The sequence below is a fragment of the Temnothorax americanus genome, unplaced genomic scaffold (genome assembly GCF_048541705.1).
Source record: "Temnothorax americanus isolate GAGA-0224 unplaced genomic scaffold, ASM4854170v1 Scaffold105, whole genome shotgun sequence".
NCBI lineage: Eukaryota > Metazoa > Arthropoda > Insecta > Hymenoptera > Formicidae > Temnothorax > Temnothorax americanus.
The window spans coordinates 49,894-73,406 of NW_027509237.1; the positions used below are offsets into that span (position 1 = coordinate 49,894).

At 34.5% G+C, this 23,513-nt stretch overlaps 1 protein-coding gene and 1 pseudogene across 3 annotated transcripts in view; one reads left to right on the top strand and one right to left on the bottom strand.

Moving 5' to 3' along the window:
• The window catches only part of LOC143903594 (caspase-1), a 110,377-nt gene that overhangs the window by 21,802 nt on the left and 65,062 nt on the right, over window positions 1–23,513 (top strand). The gene's annotated exons all lie outside the window — the stretch shown is intronic.
• The window catches only part of LOC143903617 (uncharacterized), a 71,991-nt pseudogene continuing 53,887 nt past the window's right edge, over window positions 5,410–23,513 (bottom strand). The window contains exons 6-8 of the transcript XR_013258758.1: window positions 10,407–10,802; window positions 9,278–9,675; window positions 5,410–5,558 (exon numbers count right to left, since the gene is read on the bottom strand). The product of XR_013258758.1 is annotated as an uncharacterized LOC143903617 (transcript). The remainder of the gene's footprint in view (window positions 5,559–9,277; window positions 9,676–10,406; window positions 10,803–23,513) is intronic.

Consider the following 23,513-nt stretch of genomic DNA (forward strand, 5'->3'; position numbering starts at 1 on the left):
TTGCGTAATTGATCACTGTTTCCCCTCTTTTTCCTGTAAATTCACCCCTCCTTCTCATCTCCCTCCTATACTCTATTTATAATTTCCCACCCTTCCTTTTTCATCCATCTAATCAGCCCTTTCTCCTACCTATTTATCATTTTATCTTTCGATTTTCTTTCAGCTCCCTCTTCTCCATCCTTCAGCTCTCCTTTTTCTTCTGTTCTCGCATTGAAATTGCCTCCACTATCCATCTCTCCTCTCTCCCTTCCTCCTCTTTTACCGATTTTATCTTACCCATCATCTTGTCCAAGTTGCCGCTTACGTAAACTGTTGCCAATCTCCATTTCTCCTTCTTTCATCTTACTTCTTTATTCATTAAACCTTCCTCCTCCACCCATTCTTCTACCTCTTCTAACCTTTATCTGACTTCCATCATTAATCCACCTATTGCTCTTCTTTTTCTTCCAACTCTTTCTTTCTTTGCACCCTGTATACTCCAGTTGAACTTCTTTGGCACCCTATTCTTTATCTTCTCCCATTCCTCTTGTTTCAGCCACGTCTCCACCAACTCCACGACATCCCACTCTCTTATCCTTTCCCAAAACCCTTCCTGTTTTTCCTTCACTCCCGCTACATTCCAAAAGCCTATCTTTAGGTTTCCTTCCTGTTTCTTCTTTTCTTCCTCCTTCTCTTTTTCACCCCTCTTTTTCTCTTTTTTCACTCTTTTTTACTTTTCCCATTTTACTCTCTCTGACTCCTTTCCCCACTCCCCTCAGCCTCGCCACACTCCCTTTTTTCTGTTCCCGAAATTGTAGTTTTGATAGGGGGATTCCTTTTTTTCTTAAGGAATTCTTTGAGAAAAATTTCGAAACTCTCAACGCTTCTCAAAAGGAGCAGTTTGCTGAATTGGTGATCAAGTTTCAAGATGTCTTTTCGGAAGATGTGGTTGCAGGAAATTGCTCCGTCGTTGAGCATGTTATTAGGGTGAAAAATTCTTCTCCGATTAAACAGGCTCCTAGGCGAATTCCACTGCATATGCGAGAAGAGGTGGAAAAGATTTTAAACGAAATGAAACAACGTGGTGTCATCGAAGAATCTCATAGCGCCTGGGTTTCTCCAGCTGTTTTAGTAAAAAAGAAAGATGGAACGATTAGATTCTGTATCGATTTTAGGAAGCTCAATGCCATTACAGAAAAAGATTCTTATCTTATTCCCAGAATAGATGATCTTTTTGATCGTTTATCCGGAAATTCCTGGTTCACCACCTTAGATTAAAAAGCGGCTATTGGCAGGTGAAGCTTCGTCCTCAGGATAGAGAGAAAACGGCTTTCTCTATAGGAAATGGCTTATGGCAGTTTACTGTAATGCCATTTGGATTATGTAATGCTCCTGCTACTTTTGAGCGATTGATAGAGCAGGTTCTTCGTGAGATATTGAATAAGATCTGTATGGTTTATTTGGATGATGTCATCATCTATAGTAAAACTTTCGAAAAAATGCTGGCAAATTTAAGGGAAGTATTTCTTTGTTTACGGGGTGCAAATTTAAAACTCAATCCAAAAAAATGTACTTTCTTCGGGAGAGAAGTGAAATACTTAGACCATGTCGTTTCAGAAATGGAATCTCCACTGATTTGGAGAAAATTAAAACCGTTCAAGAGTGGCCTATTCCTCAAAATAAGAAGCAAGTGCGAAGCTTCTTGGGACTCTGCTCTTATTATAGGAAATTTGTGAAGGGATTTTCTCTTATTGCTAAGCCATTATTTTCTTTAACTGAGAATCTTAGAAAATTTGTGTGGGATGGGCGTTGTCAAGAAGCTTTTGAGAAGCTTAAACAAAACTTAATTTCTTCTCCTATTTTAGCTTTCCCAATAGAAAAAGGGGAATTTATTCTTGATACTGACGCTTCAAATCACGATGGGCGCGGTACTTTCTCAGATTCAGGATGGTAGGGAGAGGGTCTTAGCTTATTATAGTCGAGTTTTGAGCAAGTCTGAAAGAAACTATTGCGTAACTCGTCGAGAGCTGTTAGCATTGGTGGAGGCTTTGAAAACCTTCCATCACTATTTATATGGACGTAAATTCTCGGTTAGAACGGATCATCTTTCGTTACGCTGGTTGATATGTCTTTTATAAATCTAGAAGGGCAGTTAGCACGTTGGATAGAACGCTTACAACAATTTAATTTCGTAGTCAAGCACCGAGCAGGAAAGGTGCATGCAAACGCTGACGCGTTGTCTAGGCGTCCATGTGCGGAAGGAAACTGCAGATATTGTGATAAAGTGGAGATGGGGGAAGAAAGTATTGTAAGGGAACATGTTAGAAGAATAATCTTCAAAGAAATTGAATCTCCCTCTTCTCTCCGCCCTACCCTCCCATCGTTTTTCCTCCCTTCTCACTATCCTCCCTTTTCATTTTTCCGTCTCCCTCTTTTCCATTCTTTCTCTCTTCCTCTGTTCCTTTTTCTTCCCCCTCCTTCTTCTTGTTCCTCTTTCTTATTTTCTCTTCCATCTCTGTCATGACTTTTTTTCCTCATCCCAACTCCACCACATCCCCTTTATCGAAATCTTTCCGTACTTTATCCAAGCTTTCCTCCTATTCTTTTTCTCCTTCTCAGCTATCCTCTCCAGGCTCCATTACATTTTTCTTTCCTTCAAGATCATGTCATCCTTTATTCTTTTCATACTCCCTTTCCACACATTCTTTCTCTGTATTATCTCTCTTTTTTTACTCTATTTTTTAAACTAACTAAAACTATCTTTTTCTCTTGCCCCGTCTTTCTTCCTATCTCTTTTACCTCTTTTATTCTTTCCTCCTTTCCCATCTCTAGCCATAGCTTCTTTACCGCTTTCTTTAGCCTTCACTCCTCCACCTCCACCTTTTTCATTACTACATTGTTCCTCCTTCTGTCTCTCTCTTCTAACTCTCTCCACATTTTTAGCTCTCTTACCTTCGCTTCCATTGCTTTATCTCTTTTTCCTATCTCCCACTTTCCTTCCTCCCATCTCTCTCCTTCTCTATACTATCCAGCCTTCCTTTCAACTCTCTTATCTCCTTCAATTCCTTCCTTTCCTTCTGCCATTTCACCTCTCTCTCCTCCACATGCGCCCTCATCTTCTTAATCTCATCTCTTATCATTTTTCTCTCTTTCTTGCTTTCTACTTTCTACCTTTTGCTCTTTCTGTTCTTTCCTTAATTCCCGTATTTCCTCCATAATTTTACTCATTATCCTTATTATCTGTTCTTTCCCCTCTAGCGATATCACCATTTTCCTACTCCTTCTAAACGCCTCTTCCTCTTTCCTCTTCCCCCTTCCGCTTTTTTTCTTTAAATAATCATCTATACTCGCCTCACTACATAAACTCGCACTTCTCTCTCTCTCCTTGTGCTAGCCACCTTATTTTTTCTACTTGTCATTTTTTGAGCTCCTTCTTCGCTTTATTCTTCCCCTTACTTTCCTTATTTATCTCCTCTACTCTCCTTTTTATCCCCTGCTTTCCTCTCACTTTATTTATTATATCGTCTCCTTTTCTCCCTATCTCGCTTCAAATCTACCGCCACCCTACTCCTTCCCCTTTTCTCTCTGAGATGTCACCACCTCTCAGCCTTTCTTCACCTACCATGTCGCCACCTCTCAACCGCCTGCCACTTCAATTTCTCTCTAAGGTGTCCCTAACCTCTTTTTGACCACACATCGTTACTAACTAATATCTCTTCTCTTACTCTTCTTTGCTTCTCGCCTCCACTTCCACCGTCTTTGCCACTTCTTCCTTCCCTCCACCACTACTCTCCTCTCTGCTGCTACTCCTAATCTCACTCTACGCCTTACTTTTTCGCTCTCTATCGCGTTCGCCAACCACCCGCTTCCACTCCTATACCCCTCTCCCTCTCTTATTAATTATAAATCACATATTTTATTTTTTAAACTCTTTTGTAATTTTTCAATTTTTTATTCTTACTTACTCGCTCTTTCTTTTTATTTTATTTTGTTTTATTTTGTTTGATTCACTTTCAGTTACGTTTTTTCACCACTATTTTTATGTAGTCTCCTTCTACTATCTTTATATAGTTTTCTTCATTCTCATCCATTCTGCATTATTTTTCTAATTTTACTGCATTTTACTGCTTTATCTTCTCTCATTCTTTCTTATTTTTACTTGTTCTCACTCCATACTGCTTCATTTTCGCTCATTGTCTTCTCTTTATTTCTCTCATTCTTTTTTATCTTCTCTGATTTTCTCTGATTTTTGTTCATGTCCTATTATTCAATTTTATCCTCATCTATTCCCTTAAATTCATATCCTGTCGTCTTAAATTTGTCTCTTTTTGCATTTTGCAGCCATTTTTTCTTATTCTCACTAATCTTTCTCTTTCGCTCTCTTACTTCCCTTTCTCTCATTGTCTCCCCCTCTGCTCCTCCCCTCTCTCTCTCTCTCTCTCTCTCTCTTCTGTCTTTTATTTTTCGCTCTTGTTTATATCATGTGTATCTTTGTATTATTCATTACTTGCCTAAAGTCTGTGACTATAAAATAAACCAATCAATCAATCTCTATCTCTCTCTCTCCCTCTCTCTCTGTTTCTCTGTCTCTCTGTCTCCCTCTTCCTCTCTCTCCTTTTTTTGTCTCTTGGTTCTTTTCTTTCCTTTTTTTCTTTTTTCTTCCTTCTGTTTTTTTTTTTTTTTTTTTAAATTTTATGATACCTTAATCATAAATAATAAAAAAAATCATATATTACATAAAACACGCTGTAGCCATCTTCATCGTTGATGTGATCATGATTTATAATTGATAAGAATCAAAAATAATAATTTATTATTTGCTTGTAATTAATGTAATTATTAAGTATGCATAATTTTTTTACTGTTCCGTACTCTGATGTTCTAACGCGATGTTTTATGTACTAAAACTTTCAGGAGCAAGGATTGCTCTACAGTGAAAACCGCATCCATACAGTAGTTTCAGAAAAAATCGTAGACATATCCACGTACATCATACTCGCCGAATTGAGAACCTCCTTTTTGAAGTTGGTTAAAAATAAATTATATTTAATTTTTTATCATGAAATATTAAATTTTACACGTGACTGTTATGTCACATAGAAATTGATATATAAATCTATTTAAAAAAATTGAAGAAACAATTAAAATTTTAAAAATTGCTCAAAAATTTAAAAAAATATAGAACTGAGTTGAAAAAAAACTAAAAAGTAAAAAAAATTAAAAAAAAAAAAAAAAAGTATTGGCTATTTATCAAAGAACGACTGCATATGTGGCGAGATAGGCAGGATACACAACGATATCTTGTACTCTAATAGTTTTTTATTTTATAAGATATATATATATATATATATATATATAAACTCAAACACGTTCGCACGTCCGAACTTGACAACACTCCGGGCTTTTGTGTGTTCACACAACGACCGAAACGACCGCACGTACGCGTGGCGCCCCGAGGCTCGCGTCACGCGGGAGCTGCCCTCTCGAAGGGCGGGAGCACATCGCTCGTTCAAAGCTCAGCTCCTCATACTCCCTCCCTTTGTGCGAGCGATCCTTGGTCTTTTAAATTTCTGCTTTATCTGAAACACACCGAGAGTTAGTTCTAGAATAAAATTAATCTCTAATTCTGTTCAAACTCTACATTCATTATCTTATCTCTTAGATATGCAAATGCTTCTAAAGGTAAAGGTTTTGTCATAATGTCTGCCAAGTTCTCTTTGGTCTCAATCCATTCGACTTTCACCTTCCCTTGATCAACACACTGCTTGATAAAATCTCCATGAGTGTCAGCCATATGTTTTCTATTTCCAGTTTCTTCTCTCTCTTCTAAGTTTTTCTTTATTTCTTCCAAGTTGTCATCAAACATTTTAAGTTTGTGACTTCCATCCTTCTTAGTGCAGTTTCCTGCTGCTCTGTTATCACACCAGATTGTTGCAGGCAAGAATGTTCTTCCAACAACATACCTGAGCGACTTGTCTAATGAAATTACTTCTTGACAGGCCTCACTCATTGCTAGATACTCTGCCTGACAGGTAGAGAGTGTAACATATGTCTGTTTATGACTTCTCCATGCTATCACATCTCCAAACAATTTGATTATATATCCTTCAGTGGATGTAGAATCCATGCAATTTCTAAAACTAGCATCTGTCAGTGACTCCAATTCATCTGTTTTACCTCTAAATATTAATCCTTTATTTGCAGTTTCTCTAAGATATCTGAAGACTCTTTTTACATCTTGCCAGTCTTCTTCCGTTGGCTCTAATTGTCTTCTTGCTAAATAGTTTATTGCAAAGACTATATCAGGTCGTGTAGCATTTGCCAGATACATTAAGCTTCTTATAACTTCTCTATAAGGTACTCTTTTAATTTCTTCTTTAATACTCTTTTCTTCTAATTTATTCTTTCTATTTTTATTGCTCACTTTTCTGGTGACCATAGGAGTACTCTGAGGCTTGCATTCATTCATATGAAACTTTTCTAATACGCTCTCAGTATATCGCGTCTGAAGAATGTACATATATCTTTCTTCTTTGTTTTGCTTTATTGTTATTCCCAGAAAGTTTTTTGGTTCCCCAAGATCCTTCGTCTCAAATGTTTCACTCTTCTTTTTGATTTCTTCTAATTTCTTCTGATCATTACTTGCAACCAACATATCATCTACGTAAAACAGTACGATCACTATTTTGCCTTTTTTCTTCCACGTGAACAGACATGGCTCATGTAGGTCGTTCTCTAATCCAAGTTTCTTAGCCTCTTCTGAAAATCTCTTATTCCATCTTTTCGGACTTATCTTCAATCCGTACAAAGCTCTATTCAATTTACACACCTTATTCTTCTTGGTGTTTTCATCCACTTCTACTCCCTCTGGAATTTCCATATATATTTCATCTTTTTCTTCTAAAATTCCATTTAAAAAACGCAGTCTTGACATCTAGCTGACTAGCGTATAAGTTATACTTATTTATTATTGCCAATATAGATCTAACCAGTGACAGTCTCGAAACGGGTGCATATGTCTCTTTTAAATCATACACGTTTCTATCTTTACAACCTCTGATCACAAGTCTTGCTTTGAATCTGGTAGATCCATTTGCCTTTAATTTTCTTCTAAATACCCATCTTGAATCTATTATATTAGGTCATTTTCTATCTAATTTCTCTAATGGTCTATCGACAAGTTCTCACACTTGATTAGCATACATAGATTCGAGTTCCTCTTTGACTGCCATTTTCCAATTCTCTCTTTCGTTACTTGACATTGCTTCTTCATAAGTAACAGGCTCTCTGTTCAACGATGCCATAAGACATTGATGTAATTCATCTTCGTTCTCTATATTCCGTTGAACATTTTTCACATTGGTATAATTAGCAAAGCTAACATCTTCTATTATTCTCCGCACATCAGTGTCTCCATTATCTTTTAGTTTTCTTTTAGTTTTACTTCTAGTCATTGAAGTTTCACTTTCCTTTCGTGCGACTTTCTGCTTCTGTTCGTCTAGTTGTGTTATTTGTTTTTTCGGTCTACCTCTTTTCCTTTTCTCAGGAATCTCTAGTATTTGTTCTCCCTTTTCCTCATCTTCTACGAACTCTTTCATCCATTTTTTATCTGAGTCTTTTTCTTCTTCTGTTTTACTATTTTGATATACATTTTTATATGTTACCTTTTCATTAAATCGAATGTGTCGGGACTCTATGAATTTTCTTGTGCTTGGATGCCAGAGTATATATCCAGTGTCAGTATATCCTACCAACACACCTCTAATAGCTCTCTTGTCGAACTTCGATGTAGGCTTTGGTACTCTTGCATATCCAATGCATCCGAATCTCTTTATTTGCTCAAAATGACAACTCGTTTCTGGTGAGAACTTATTCAACGGGATCTCGTATTCTATAGTTTTGTGTGGAGATCTGTTGTACGCATGCACAGCAGCGTCAACTGCCAACTCCCACATACTCTTTGGTAATCCCGAGTCAAACATATATGTTCTAACTTTCTCTTGCAACGTTCTGTTGAATCTTTCTGCAACTCCGTTATGCTCTGGAGTATACGGTGGCGCGTAAATGGCTTCTATCTTTTCTCTATCCAGTACTTCTCTAAACGCACCTCCCGTGAACTCCTTGCCTTGATCTGACTTTACATAGCACAGTTTTTCTTCTTTTCCCAGTAGATTTCTGGCTTGTATGAGGTATTTCTCTAAAGCCTCTCTAGACTTGTCTTTCGTCTTTAGTAAGTATGCTTTCGCCAATCTAGATCATCTATAAACACAATAATAAATCTCTTTTGTACTGGATATGAGGTGGGTTTTATCGGACCCATAATATCCGTGTGTATGACTTGAAGTGGTCTTTGAGCTCTATTTCTATTTTCTTTAAACGGCAGTTTTGTCATCTTTGCCATTATACAGACTTCACACTCTAATATGGAGTTATCAAGCTTAACATTCTCTAATTTCTTTTCTACTTTTTGTAATTGTCTTAGATAATTTAACGATGCGTGACCTAATCTAACATGCCATAACATTGCCTCATTTATTTTCTCTAATTTCTTTTCTTTTTCGATTACTGAGCTTTCACACATTTCTTCTATATTCTCTATTGTCTGTATATCCTCTAACTTAATGGCTTGCTCGAGTTCAGCATTATTGTTTTCTATATTTTCGTTCACATTTGTGAGCTCACCTTTATTCTCCCTCTCAATCGCAGAGCCAACATTGTCCCTTTCATCTAATTCTCCCTCCGAAATTGATAACTCATTGCTCTGTATGTTTGCCTGCGATTGTTCAGGAAGCTCACTGTGTGAAACAATTTCTGCTCTACATCTGTACACAGCACATTCTACATTATCATTGTCCTCTATATTATTATTTTTGACCTCAAATTGTATAATCCAATTTGGTTTCTCATAAACTCCTTCAAAAACTATTTTATTTGTCAGTTTATTGTAAACTTTAAATACTTTATCATCTAAATAGATACTGAACCCTGCATCAGCCAACTTTCTCAGAGACAACAAATTTTCAGATACTTTCTTTGTTGCAATTACATTACGTTAATTTAATGACTCTCTTTTCTTTTTCATTCGTCATTAACAAAAGATTTTCTTTACCATCTATCGAAATGTCTGCAAGCTCATTTTTATTCGCGCATTTAATAACTCTATTTTTACATTTTTCGAAATTGGACAGAATAATATTCTTGTTCACAATATGATCCGTAGCACCCGAATCTACAATAAAATTTACTAACTCTTTTGAACTATCTCTATCTTCTATTACTTTAATCATGCATAATTTACCTTCTTTTGCTGTTTTCGTCGGTATATGTTTCTTGGCTGGTTGTATCTTGGTTATTTTCCCTCTGTTATCTACTCTTTTTGTGCCTTTTTGCACAAATCTACCCTTTTTCTTTATATTTTTATTAACGGTTTTATTTGAATACCTTTTTCCTCTAAATCTGCTCGCCTGGGCTTCGGCATTAGGACAGCTATCTCCTTTGTGTCCTCGTATCTTCTGGCAATAATAACAAAACCAGGCCTCTGTTCCTGCTAGTGGGCAGTCCTTTGCCATATGGCCCAATTTGTTACATCTGTAACACTTAATTGACTTGCTTGTGCTCCTCAGCGGTGGCCCTTTGTGCTCTAACCTCTGGTTTCTCTAGATTCTGTCTAACTTCAGTCTTAGTCTCTGCCTCTAACTGCATCATGAAAGACTTTATTTCATCTATGTTCAATTCTTTAAGATTAGATTGTCTTCTAATTAAATCTACATTCCTCAGCTCTGGTACATTTATTGACACAGCTTGATAAAATGCAGATCTAATCTCTTGTTCTGCGAGAGGTACCGCATCTTCGCATGATTTATATTCTCTAATTATTGAATCGAAGCGTTCGCAAAAATCATTTACTTTTTCGTTTTTTCTTATTTTAATTTGATAAAGTCTAGCTCGTACCGATGCATGAGTAACATTTACTTCACTCTTTTTATAACCTCTTAATTTCTTCAAAATTTCTTTCGGATCTCTTTCTCATGTAAAATCCTTTTATGATAATTTTCATCTAAATGATTGATTATTATATCTCTAACTAGACTTTTTCTCTTAGCAACTTTTAATTCGGAAAGATTTTCTGGACTTTCAATGTTTGAATCCATTACATCTAATAAATCGTTATTCATTAATTCGGATTTTAAATAATCCATTCAAAGATCAAAATTGGATTTTTGCGTCAGCTTATATTCTTTTCTAATATGCAACCTTTGACTGTTTAATTCTACCTTTAAAGCGCTCTTAATTGTCTCTAAACTTTTATTTTTCTCGGCTGAACAGACTGTTGTTTTATCTAACTTTTTCTTTTTAGACTCTACTTCTAATTCTTTAACCATTTGTATACCGTTCTTTACTATACTTTGCGTATTTTTGTTATTTACCTCTAACCGTCTAAGCTTTACTTTCTCTTTCTCTAGATTTACATGGGCAACTTCTACCATATTGTCCATCATGGAGGTAGCTTTGGTCATAGCCTTGTCCAACATCTTTAGTACCGAGTCCATTTTTGCAACCATCTTTTCTTGTTTCTCATACAGCAGTTTCGTTCCTATAGGTAGTACAGGGCGATTCTCTACCCATGCATTTGTCACATCCACGTTTTCCACAACCGTAGGTTTTTGTTTGTTGCGTTTCGAAATTGCACCCCTTCCTTCAGTCTCCTCCTTATCTCTTTCTCTTTCTATTACCGTGATGATGCTACTATCGCTGTCGTAATCGATCACCAGCGCATCTTGGCCTTCTTTTTCCACCGGAAGATTTTCTGTCTCTTTTTCCATCTATATCAGGATTTAAATATCAATTGAACATTAGCATTCCTCTTTTGACAAGATAAACCAACATTCTTATTGACATATAATGGTTTAATTTCTATCACCTAATTTCTTTCAGCGATAAGATAAAAACACAATGCTTATGAGGCTATATAGAATGCACTGCAATTCACAACAGCCCCAAAGCGAGAAACCACGCGCCTCTGCAGGGCTATCCGTACGCGCACACCACTCTCCGTTGCGATCCCCAGCACTGCTGAAAAGATCTATGGGAGCTCGGGTTGATCACGCACGCGCACGGGGCCCATACAAATTTACGCGGCCTCCCTGTACAGTAATCAAGCTACACCGCACAGCTAGTCATGCTCAATTACCGACCCGATACATATCGATTTCAAAAAAAAAATAAACTCATGTAGAGTCATATAGAGTTTTTATACATACGTATACACATACATAGACATGTATCGCAATCTAGCCATCTAGCATACGCATACATTTACATGTATCGTAATCTAGCCATCTAGCATCGATGCCATGTTATTAGTCGAAATCGACTATGTGTTCGCAGATGTCAGAAAAAATAGAAAGAATGAAGTTACTTGCTCGCAATTATTCTTTTATACGTGCCTTTATGCTATATTGGTATTGTGTTGTAATTTCAGTTTTTTACTTTACTGTTAATATTAACGAAACTGTCGTGATTTGAATTGATTTCTCACCGTAGTAAGAAGCGCGATCTTGTGTTACGACTTACGTAAAATAATTACTGTAAGGAATATAAAAAGTTTAATGGTTATTTCATGACACATAAGTGTAGAGGGATAGTAAATGATGGAATACAGCAAAATACAAGTGCACAGCTCTTGTATTTTTTGTTTACCTTAATATCTTGTATATCCCTCCTGTGCTTAGGATATACGGCAAGTTAGCATGCAGGATTTAGGCCATAGTACGGATACTTTTTAAAACTCGAAATCTCCTATGTGTTCTTTTTCTTTCTCTTTTTGGATCGTATAACAATAATAATCTTTAATGCACCTATCGTTCTTCTATCTTCTTTTAAAAATTTTTTAGTTTTATAATTTGTTTATTATTCTTACATTTTAATAAACTTGTTACACATATTTTATAACTTATTATGACAATTTATTGCCTTATAAATAAACATTATTTGTAATTTTTTATAAGGCTTACATTTTACCCATGAATGTCATATAATCCACCCTTCTAGGATACATGACAAAAATGCAAGTGTTTCTAAGTTTCTTTTTATTAAATACAAAGAATTAATATTTTATGTTTCTAGTAATAGATAGTATAAAGTTTTTATTAGTATAATTCATTTGCCTTAAGCATAGTAAATAATAATTTCACCCTTTCTCTTACATAATATATGTACTATGTGTATTATAGGTACAACTAATAATAAAAGTTTTGATCTTTTTAATTCTAACAATAATATTAATTAATAGTAATAGAAAACATAAATACAGAGTATTCTAAAAGTTAAATATGTAGTATAACAGCACTCTCTCCAATCCCTTTGAAATTTTCTAATTTTAAACAAATTTGTCGTTTATTATATAATTATAATTAATACACTTAAAATATCACAATATCGGCAAGTAAGGAAATGATAATTGAAATAATAGTTTATGGATATACATTTATGGATATACATTTATTTCTTATCTCGTTCTCTCCCGCCGCTTTACTTTTTTTCAACCCTATCAGCACTCTCTACCTCTTCCCATCCTATCCTCTCTTCTTTCTCTACTTCCCCCTCCGCCCCCTGCTCATCCTTCTTTCCTTCTTCTAACCTTCGCTTATATTCCGTTCCTTCTAACATCTTCCTTAAGTATTCATCCCACTCCTCCATTGTTATCCCCTTATTAATTTCTACTCTTCTTCTCCTTTCTTTCTTTATTACTTCCCACACCTGCTTCTTTGTTCTCGCCTCTCTTACCTTTTTTAGCAGATTTCTTTTTTTTTCTTTTTTCCTCTCACACATTTCCTTATACTCTTTCTTTTTTTTTATAATGTTCTTTATATTGTCTTCCCCTTTTCCAGTCTCTCAATAACTTTTCTACCTCCTTCCTTTTTTTCCTACAGTCCCCATCCCACCATCCTCCCGTTCCTTCTGCCCCTCTTTTTACTCTTCTCATCTTTTCTTTCATCTTAATTATTTTTGTCAACTTTTTGATCTCTTTACCTATATTGCCTCCCCCCCTCTACCTATTTCTACCTCCTCCGTTCTTCTTCTAAACTCCTCTCTTGCCTCTTCCGACCAGTCTGTCTCTTCCACCCACCTCTCTTCCTCCGCTATTGTCCCTCTCCTCTCACCACCACCCCCTTTGTCCACCCGTACTGCTACTGATTGGTGATCTGAATCTACCTCACACCCCACCTCCAATCTTGTCACTCTTTCCCAAACATTTTTATCTCCCTTCGCGTAATTGATTACTGTTTCCCCTCTTTTTCCTGTAAATTCACCCCTCCTTCTCATCTCCCTCCTATGCTCTATTTATAATTCCCCACCCTTCTTCTTCAACCCATCTAATCAGCCCTTCCTCCTGCCTATTTATCATTTTATCTTTCGATTTTCTTTCAACTCCCTCTTCTCCATCCTCCAGCGCTCCTTTCTCCCCTGTTCTCGCATTGAAATCGCCCCCCACTATCCATTATCATAAGTTGCTGCTTACGTAAACTATTGCCGATCTCCATTTATCCTTCTTCCATTTTACTTCTCTAATCATTAAACCTCCTCCTTTATCCATTCTTCTTTCTCTTCTAACACCTTTCTGACTCCCATCATTATCCCATCTATTGCTTTTCCTCTTCTTCTAACTCTTTCTTTCTTTACACCCTGTATCCTCCAGTTGAACTCCTTTGGCACGTTATTCTTCATCTTCTCCCGTTTCTCCTATTTCAGCCATGTTTCCACCAACCCCACGACATCCCACTTTTTTATCCTTTCCTAAAACCCTTCCTGTTTTCCCTTCACTCCCGCTACATCTCAAAAGCCTATCTTTGGGCTTCCTTCCTGTTCCTTTCCCTCCTCCTCCCCCTGCATTCCTTTCTTCCCCCTCTCCCTCTTTTTCTTTTCTTTCACTCTTTTTTACTTTCCACACTCTACTCTCTCTGACTCCTTTCCCCCTTCCCCTCAGCCTCACCACACTCTCTTTCTCCCTACTCTCCCTCTCCTCCTTCTTCTTTTTGCCTACCCCCACCCCTTTCATCGTTTCTCCTCCTTCCTCACTACTTTTACATTTCATTTTTCCGTCTCCCTCTCTTCTACTCTTTCCTTTCTCCTCTGTTCCTCTTTCTCCCCCTCTCCCTTTTCTTGCTTCTCTCTCTCATCTTCCCTTCCATCTCTCAGGACTTTTTTCCTCATCTCAAGTCCACCTCTTCCCTTCTATCCAAATCTTTCCGTACTTTACCCAATCTCTCCTTCTATTCCTTCTCTCCTTCTCAGCTATCCTCTCCAGGCTCCATTGCATTTTTCTTTCCTTAAATTAATTGTTATGTCATCTTCTATTCTTTCCATTCTCCCTGTCAACACATTCTTCCTCTGCATTACTTCTCTTTTTCTTACTCTATCTTTTAACCTAACTAAAACCATCCTCTCTTTTCCCGTCTTTCTTCCTATCTCTTTTATCTCCTTTATTCTTCCCTCCTCCTCCATCTCTAGCCATAGCTTTTCTACCGTTTTTTTTCGCCTTCCCTCCTTTACCTCCACCCCTTTCACTACTACATTGTTCCTCTTTCTGTTTCTCTCTTCTAACTCTCTCCACCTTTCTAGCTTTTTTACCTTCGCTTCCATTGCTTTATCTCTTTTTCCTATCCTCCACTTTCTTTCTCTTTCACTTCTCCCTGCTCTTTCTTCCTCCCATCTCTTTCCTTCTCTATACTCTCCAGCCTTCCTCTCAACCTCTCTCTCCCTCCCTCTCTTTTTCTTTCTCTCTTTTCTCCCTCTTTCTCTTTCTCTTTTCTTTGTCTCTTGGCTTTTCTCTGTCCTTTTTTTATTTTTTCTTCCTTTTATTTTTTTTAACTTTATGATGCCTTAATCATAAAGAATAATAGAATCATATCATATATCATATATCATACTATTATATAAAACCCGACTGTTTGTCTGTCTGTCCGTCCGTACGTCCGTTTGTCCGCGAACTACTCATTCGTTAGTGAACCGAATTTTTACCAAAATTATATGAAACAGGGGTAGAATTTTCCGGGGAGTGCTATAAAGTGTATAATTTTTCGTTACCGATCTTTTTGGAAGCCGGTATTAGAAATTTTTCCAATTTTTCAGGAGTTAATTGACCGAATCGCAAAGAATTGTATATGAAGTAGGGGTAGAATTTTACGGGAAGCGTCATGATGTGTAACAATTTTTGTTACCGATCTGTTTGGAAACCGATTTTTTAATTTTTTAAATTTTTCGGGAAATAATTGATTGAATCTCAAAGAATTATACATGAAGTAGGGGTAGAATTTTCCGGGGAGTGCTATAAAGTGTACTATTTTTGGTTACCGATCTTTTTGAAAATCGGTTCCAAATGACCGAATCTCAAAGAATTGTACATAAAGTAGGGGTTAAATTTCCCGGGGAGTGCTATAAAGTATATAATTTTTTGTTACCGATCTTTTTAAAACTGGTATCAGAAGTTTGACGAATTTTTCGGGAAATAATTGATCGAATTTTAAAGAATTGTATATAAAAACAGGAGTAGAATTTTCCAGGGAGTGCTATAAACTGTATAGTTTTATAAGAAAAGTTTTCCAAAAAATACGTTTTTTTTTTAAATAATTTTTTTTAAACGACTTTTACCCCCTATTTTATATACTTTTGGTAAAAATTTGGTTGAATAGTTTAAGAGTGTATAAAGAACAGACATACATACATTTATACATACAGACATTCTATTTTATATATATAGATTACATAATATGTGAATTTCTTAAGAAAAAGAAATATATTCACACATTCTAAGAAAGAGAAAAGAGAGATAGAGAAAAAGTTTTCGATTTTTGTTTAAAAAAATGTACGTAATTGCCCTAATTTTCGCAAATTTTGTTTCGTTTCTCATGAAAAAAAAGGATATTCGCACATTATAAGAAAGAAATAAAGATAAAGAGTATTGGACTCTTGAAAGGAATAGAGCGAATAGAATTAGAAATATTGCTATTATAAATTTTATTGCAACACATATATTACGCAATATATACATTGAAAAAAAATTTCATTATATAATACTATTGACTCGTTTCTTATGAAAAAGAAGGATATTCGCACATTATCAGAAAGAAATAAAGAAAATAGAATTAGAAATATTGGTATTATAAATTTTATTGCAACACAATATATTGCGCAATATATAAATTGAAAAAAAAATGTACGTGACCTGTCTTTCCATTTCTTAAGAAAATGAAGAATATTCACACATTATAAGAAAGAGAAAAGAGAAAGCGAGAGAGAGAGTTTTCGATTTTTGCTTAAAAAATGTATGTAATTGCTCTAATTTTCGCAATTTTGTTTCGTTTCTCATGAAAAAGAAGGATATTTGCACATTATAAAAAAGAAATAAAGAGAATAGAATTAAAAATATTGCTATTATAAATTTTTTGTTTAAAACAACTTTGTTTAAAACAATTGAACTTAATTATTATTACAGAGTTACATCAAGTAATTTCGAAACAGCAATTGAAAGAGAGAGAGAGAGAGAGAGAGAGAGAGAGAGAGAGAGAGAGAGAGAGAGAGAGAGAGAAAGAGAAAAGGAGAGAGGGGGATGGCTTTGTCTATATTAAACGATTTAAGAATATTTGCAGCAATCTGGTTAAGAATTGTATACTCGACTGCGAAGCAATTGCTTGGGATAGCAAAAAGAAATAAATCTTACTATTAAATATTCAATATAAGAAAAGAAAACGTAATAATTATAACATGTTGTAATAATTTTTTATTTTTTTAGTGTGTATTTTGTAAAGAATATTTTTATATATATATAAATGAATGTATGTATATGTATGTATGTTTGTCCGCTATGCAAATCTACAGTTTTCAAATTAGAACAACCAACTATCTCATGATACTCTAACTTAAACTGTAGAGAGTTTGGGAAGAGGTCTGAGCCCGGAGACAAGAAGCCCCCACACAAAATTGTTTAAAAAAGGTCCTTTTTCAAAAAAAGTATTTTTGGGGGTAAATATTACAATTCGGGGAAAAGAAGGAAGAGCTTTTGAGCTCGCGCGAAGCGCGGGCAAAAAAGCTAGTATTACATAAAACACGCTGTATTCATCTTCATCGTTGATGTGATCATGATTTATAGCATTAGTGATATCAATTATTGCTTAAAAATTTAAAGAAACATATTTGCTTTTTCTGGTCACGCAATGGGTCATGGTAAAAATTTTTTTATTTTAAATAGAACGGATTTTAAAAAAAGTTTTTGAGTTTCTTCTGCCAATATGTTCAGATTGTTGTAAAACGTCGAAATATCGTCTAAAAAAACCCGTCCGTATGTATGTATGTGCACATTTGATGTTGTGGTTGCTCTAACTTCCGCAAATATTGAGATATCGAGCTGTTTTTTTTTTTAATCGATAGAGTATCATTCAAGGAAGGTTGGTATTGAATTTGGAAATGATCGGTAAAGGGGTTCTTTTTTAAAAAAATTTTGAATTTTTTTAGAAATGTCTGTGGTTGCTCTGTAAATATTGAGATATTGGGCCGGTTTTTTTTTTAATCGATAGAGTATCATTCAAGGAAGGTTGGTATTAAATTAGGCGATGATCGGTAAAGGGGTTCTTTTTTAAAAAAATTTTGAATTTTTTTAGAAATGTCTGTGGTTGCTCTAACTTTCGCAAATATTGAGATATTGGGCTGTTGTTTTTTTTTTAATCGATAGAGTATTATTCAAGGAAGGTTGGTATTGAATTAGGTGATGATCGGTAAAAAGGTTTATTTTTAAAAAAAATTTTGAATTTTTTTAGAAATGTCCGCGATTGTTCTAACTTCCGCAAATATTGTTCAAAATTTCTTTCTTTTAACTGCTTGCCATCTCTTTTTTTTCTTTTATCTTCATTTACTTTCTTGTTTTTTTCTTCATCCGGCTCATCCTTTTCTAATGAAATAGAAAAGTGTGTTTTACGCTATAGCTTTCTCAATATTTGAGATAGCGATCTAATTCTATCATATTTTCTAGTTTTTTTTACCCCTATTTCATATATAATTAATTAAAAATTTTTCTTTTACCTTTGTCGTTATTTGACTTTTTATTATGTCTATTTCAACTATAATATAATAAATATAATAAAATGTATGAAAATGTACAGATTCCAGTGGAAATAAAAATAATCAAAAAGAGGAAGAGATTAATCCGAAAAGTGACATGAGAAAGGAAGAAAAACAAAAATGTACAGATTCTAGTGGAGATGAAAACGAAAAAGAAAGAAAAAAAAAGCATAAAAACATGTTAGACTAAAATTTTGATAAAAGAAATTTAAGTAAATTGAGAAATTTTTTTATTTATAAACTTTTTAGCAACACCGTTTTATTTAAATTGTGATCAAATTTAAATTAATAAAAATTGTTAAAAACAAAAGAGTTTCCTTTTCCGCGGTTGAGACATGAAGTCTATAAGGGTTAAAGTTGACTTGAGTGTCAAAATAACTTGAGGTCTATAAGGGTTAAAGTTGACTTGAGTGTCAAAATGCCACGAAATACAGAATTTTGAGATACTTACGTACATTTATATTTTTGAATTTTGAAAGGATCCCTGAATTAAAATTGTTTAAATATGTGTGTTATTTATTGGTTAGACTTTCATTTTAAGAAAATATTGTTTTTAAAATCAATAGTTAAACGCAGAATTTTTAAGAGAACAAATTTTATTAATTAAAATACACTAATTTATTTTTAATTAAACACAAAACATTTTTGATAAATAAATATAAAAAATAAATCCAATAATAATTAAATTAATAATTAAAAATAAAATTAATAATTGAAAATAAAAATAGGTCCTTCCCGCCTCTCGTTGGTATTCCATCCTCTAGGCTTCCTCGTCCGCTTTCTCTCCGTTGGCCTGTCCATCCTCTTCCTCTTCCTCGATATTCCCCTCTTCTCAATCTTTCCTCACTCCATCCTTTCTCAATCCAGTCTCTGTTGACCCAATTTCCTCTGCCTCTGTTTCCACGCGCTCGGGAAGAATAATAACTAAATGTACAATATTCAGCAATAAATTAATATCTAAAATAGTTTATATTTTAAAACTGTAATTCCACAATTTTTTATAATACGTACTAATAAAAAACTATTAAAATGCCAAAATTAAAGAAAAAAAGTGTAAATTCCAAAAATAATAATAATAAACTTTTGATGCGTAAATTACGATCTGATAAAAAATATAAAGAAAAAGAACAAAAGAAAAATATCAAAAAAGAAACATGAAACGAAAATGTGAATGTGATTGTTTTTTGACTGATAAAGACAATATGCAAAATCAAAATGTTATTAATGAAAAAACAACAAATGACAGTGATATTAATGATCTAAAGAATGATTAAATTGCAAATACGATAAAAAAATATACAACAACAAAGTAAAGAAAAAGAAAAAACAGTTGAACGTCTAAAAAGAATACGAATAGATTCTTCGTCATACAAGGAAGCTAAAAGACAAAAAAACAGACAACGCATGGCACAAATGCGTCAAAATCCGAAGTATAAAAAGAAAGAAAGATACTGGAATCAGCAACGAATAAAAATTATTCGAGAAAAACTATTATACAAAGAGTCTGAAAAGGAGAAAAATGTAGAAAGTATAAAAGTCAAAAGGAAAGATACAAGTTACCAGATAAATGAACAAATCAAAAATAGAAATAGAATACAAGCTTTGCGCACGTTACGAGAAGATGTTAACTACAATGCAAATGAAAGAATTTTTGATATTGAACGTAAAAGATTGTTAAGATTAGATAATTTTTTCAAACATAGAGAAAATTACAGATATTCTGTTCAAAACAAAATAAATAGTGGCGTAAAAGATACTGAATATTATCATAATGTATTGATGATGAAATTTTTAAAAAACAAAAAATTTGGACCAGATATAGTATGTGTGTGTTGTAAAAATTTGTTTTTTTTTAAATCCGTAGAGCATTTTAATATTACCAAGATACGAAATAATTTAATTAAAACAAGGATGAATATTGATGAATTTATTAATAAAATTATCAATGACTCATCGGAATATATGTGTAAAACTTGTAAAAGATATATCACATTAGAACAGCTTCCAAAAACAACAGCAAACGAGGATTTAAGGTTCAATAATGTGCCAAAGGTCGTAACAAATTTGACAGCGGTTGAAGAAAGAATGGTATCACCATATATACCATTCATGCAAATAAAAGCATTACAACCGTTTGCTATTAACCCACAATTATCATTAAAAGGAAGTATTGTTAATATTCCGGTTGAAATCAATGAGATAATAAATATTTTACCTAGAAGTTTCGACGAAATGTCGACTATACAATTAAAGCTAAAAAGGAACCTGGAACATAAGTCTGATTATATGTATGAAACCATAAAATCAGCTAAAATTTGTGAAACTTTAGAATATTTACGACATACTCCTTTGTATATAAAAAACAATATAAAAATTGACGATAAATTCTTTAAAAAATATAACAAAAACTTTAATGCAGAGTTGGATTTTATTGTAGATAATAATGATAAGTGCCATAGCTGCACGAATGCAATAAATCGATCAAATTTAAAAGAACACAACGATAATTCAGATTCTGAAGAATCGGTTTCTTTTAAAGCAATTGATGAAGTTCTCATTATAGATAGGAATAAAGAAATATCTGAAAATATAGCAACTATAGCACCGGGACAAAACAAATTTTCAGTACCTTGGCATTTAACGGAAAATATTGATGAATTATGCTTTCCAAAAATTTATGGAGGAGAAATTTTGGATTAAAAAAATAAATTGTCATACTCTGAAAGAATTAAATTTGAAGCTAGACATAGAGACAGAAGATCGTGTCAACCTACAAGGATTTTATTTATGGCTAAACAAAAATTGGAAAGATTAGTAATGTCAAATTTAAATATTTGTTTAAGGAGAGTGAAAAGAAATGAAAACTTAACTGTTAAAAAAATTAAAGATGATAATTTTTTAAATAATTCTATCCGTCATGACGATGGATATAGATTTTTGAAACAAGTGAGGTCGTCACCATCATATTGGGAAAGCAATAAGAAGCATTTACTTGGCATGATTAGACAATGTGGAATTCCAACAATGTTTATTACCTTTTCTGCATGTGAACACAAAAATCCTGATTTATTAAAAATTTTATACAAATTACAAAAAATAAAAACATCAGCATTCATGATGCTATAAATTTGGATATGGCAGAGAAAACTAAGTTGATCAGAGAAGATCCGGTAACGTGTGTACGATATATAGAAGAAAGATTCAATCAGATTATGACGATATTGCAAAATGAACATGGTCCATTTGGAGAAAATTACGTTGTTGATTACTTTTAAAGAAGAGAATTCCAAGCTAGAGGATCAGTTCATACGCATAATCTTTTATATTGTAAAAATGCTCCAATTTATAGTGAAGAAAATCAAAACGAAAATGAAAAGTTAATAAAGTGGATTAATAAAATTATTACTTGTCATTACGACGATAAAAATCCATTAATACGTTTACAGATACATCGACATAAACCGACATGTTATAAAGGTAGAAAAAATAAATATTTGTGTAGGTTTAACTTTCCAATGTTTGTTATGAAAAATACGTTGATTCTTAAACCTTTAGAAGAAAAGAAGAAGACTAAAAATTATAAATTAAATGTAAAAAAAATTAAAGAGATGATGCAAGAATTTTTTGGAAAAAACATACTAATCTCTTTCGAGGAAATGTTAGAACGTTTAAAAATGACCGAAAAAGATTACATTCAGGCAATCAGAAGCACTTTAACAAAAACTAAGATTTTCTTAAAAAGACAAAGCAACGAAGTTGCCATTAATGCGTACAACAAAGTGATGTTGACACTTCTTGAATCAAATATGAATATACAATTTGTTTTAGATCCCTATAGTTGTGCTTCGTATATGATTAATTATGTTACAAAAGTCGATGCAGGCCTATCACGATTATTATAAGAGAAACATCAAAAGAATTGAAAAATGGAAATTTAGATATTAGACGGAAGTTTAGAAAAATTGCTAACATTTTTATAAACGGTAATACTATGTCTGCACAAGAAGCAGTTTATCACGTTCTCGGTCTACCACTTTCATTGTGTAGTAGAGTTGTTATTTATATTAACACTTCTCCGCAAAAAGAGCGTGTACGAATGTTGAAAAACAAAAAACATTTAAAAAAAATTAATGAAAATTCAACGGATATCTATTACAAAAATATTATCGAAAAGTACGAGAATCGGAATTATCAAGAGACACGGTAGTGTCTCGCGCCAAGTACACGCGGAGCGAGACCGACCGTGACTCTTTTACGCGACGCGACGGGTTGCGAGTACCCGAGATGTTGAGATCTCGATAACGAGTGAACGGATCAAGTTCTAAGTAGGCTTGATCGATAGCTTGGGGTCCAATTAGGGGGGGGTTTCTCTCATAATATTCCGCTACGTGCCTTACGAGCGGAGATATTGCGACGCAAAGTCCAAATGTGAAAATTTATTTTTAAGATACTCCTCCTCCTAACGCCGCGATCTATCAGAGAAACGTCACTTTCACTTTTTCAACGCTGGCGGCGCAGGTATCGCCAGTTTCGATATCGCGCGCGTATTTCAAAATTAGGTCGATAAACTTATCGGTCAGGAGGAAGATTTCTATTTAAGTAAAAATTAGGTATATATATAATAAATATTGAGTCAACGGAAAAGTAGGTTCTCTATGCTTGGCAGAAAGTGCCGCTAGGGAATTTTCAAGTCGATTCTTATGAACCAAGCTTGAATTTGATGTCTATGTATCCCAGGTTGCCGATGACAAGGTCCAGATAGTGCGCTTTATAGTTTTCGGTGTCCAGGTGTAATAATACGTTGAATTCGATGTCTACGTGTCCCAGGTTGCCGATGACGAGGTCCACATAGTGCGCTCCGTAGTTTTTGGTGTCTACGTGTATTAATATCTTGAATTCGATGTCCACGTGTCCCAGGTTGCCGATGACGGGATCCAGATAATGCGCTTCATAGTTTTCGGTGTCCAGGTGTAATCGTACGTTGAATGCGATGTCTAGGTGTCCCAGGTTGCCGATGACAAGGTCCACATAGTGCGCTCCGTAGTTTTCGGTGTCTACGTGTATTAATACCTTGAATTCAATGTTCACGTGTCCCAGGTTGCCGATGACAAGATCCAGATAGTGCGCTTCATAGTTTTCGGTGTCCAGGTGTAATCGTACGTTGAATTCGATGTCTAGGTGTCCCAGGTTGCCGATGACGAGGTCCACATAGTGCGCTCCGTAGTTTTCGGTGTCTACGTGTATTAATACCTTGAATTCGATGTCCACGTGTCCCAGGTTGCCGATGACGAGGTCCACACAGTGCGCTTCGTAGTTTTCGGTGTCCAGGTGTAATAATACGTTGAATTCGATGTCCACGTGTCCCAGGTTGCCGATGACGAGGTCCACACAGTGCGCTTCGTAGTTTTCGGTGTCCAGGT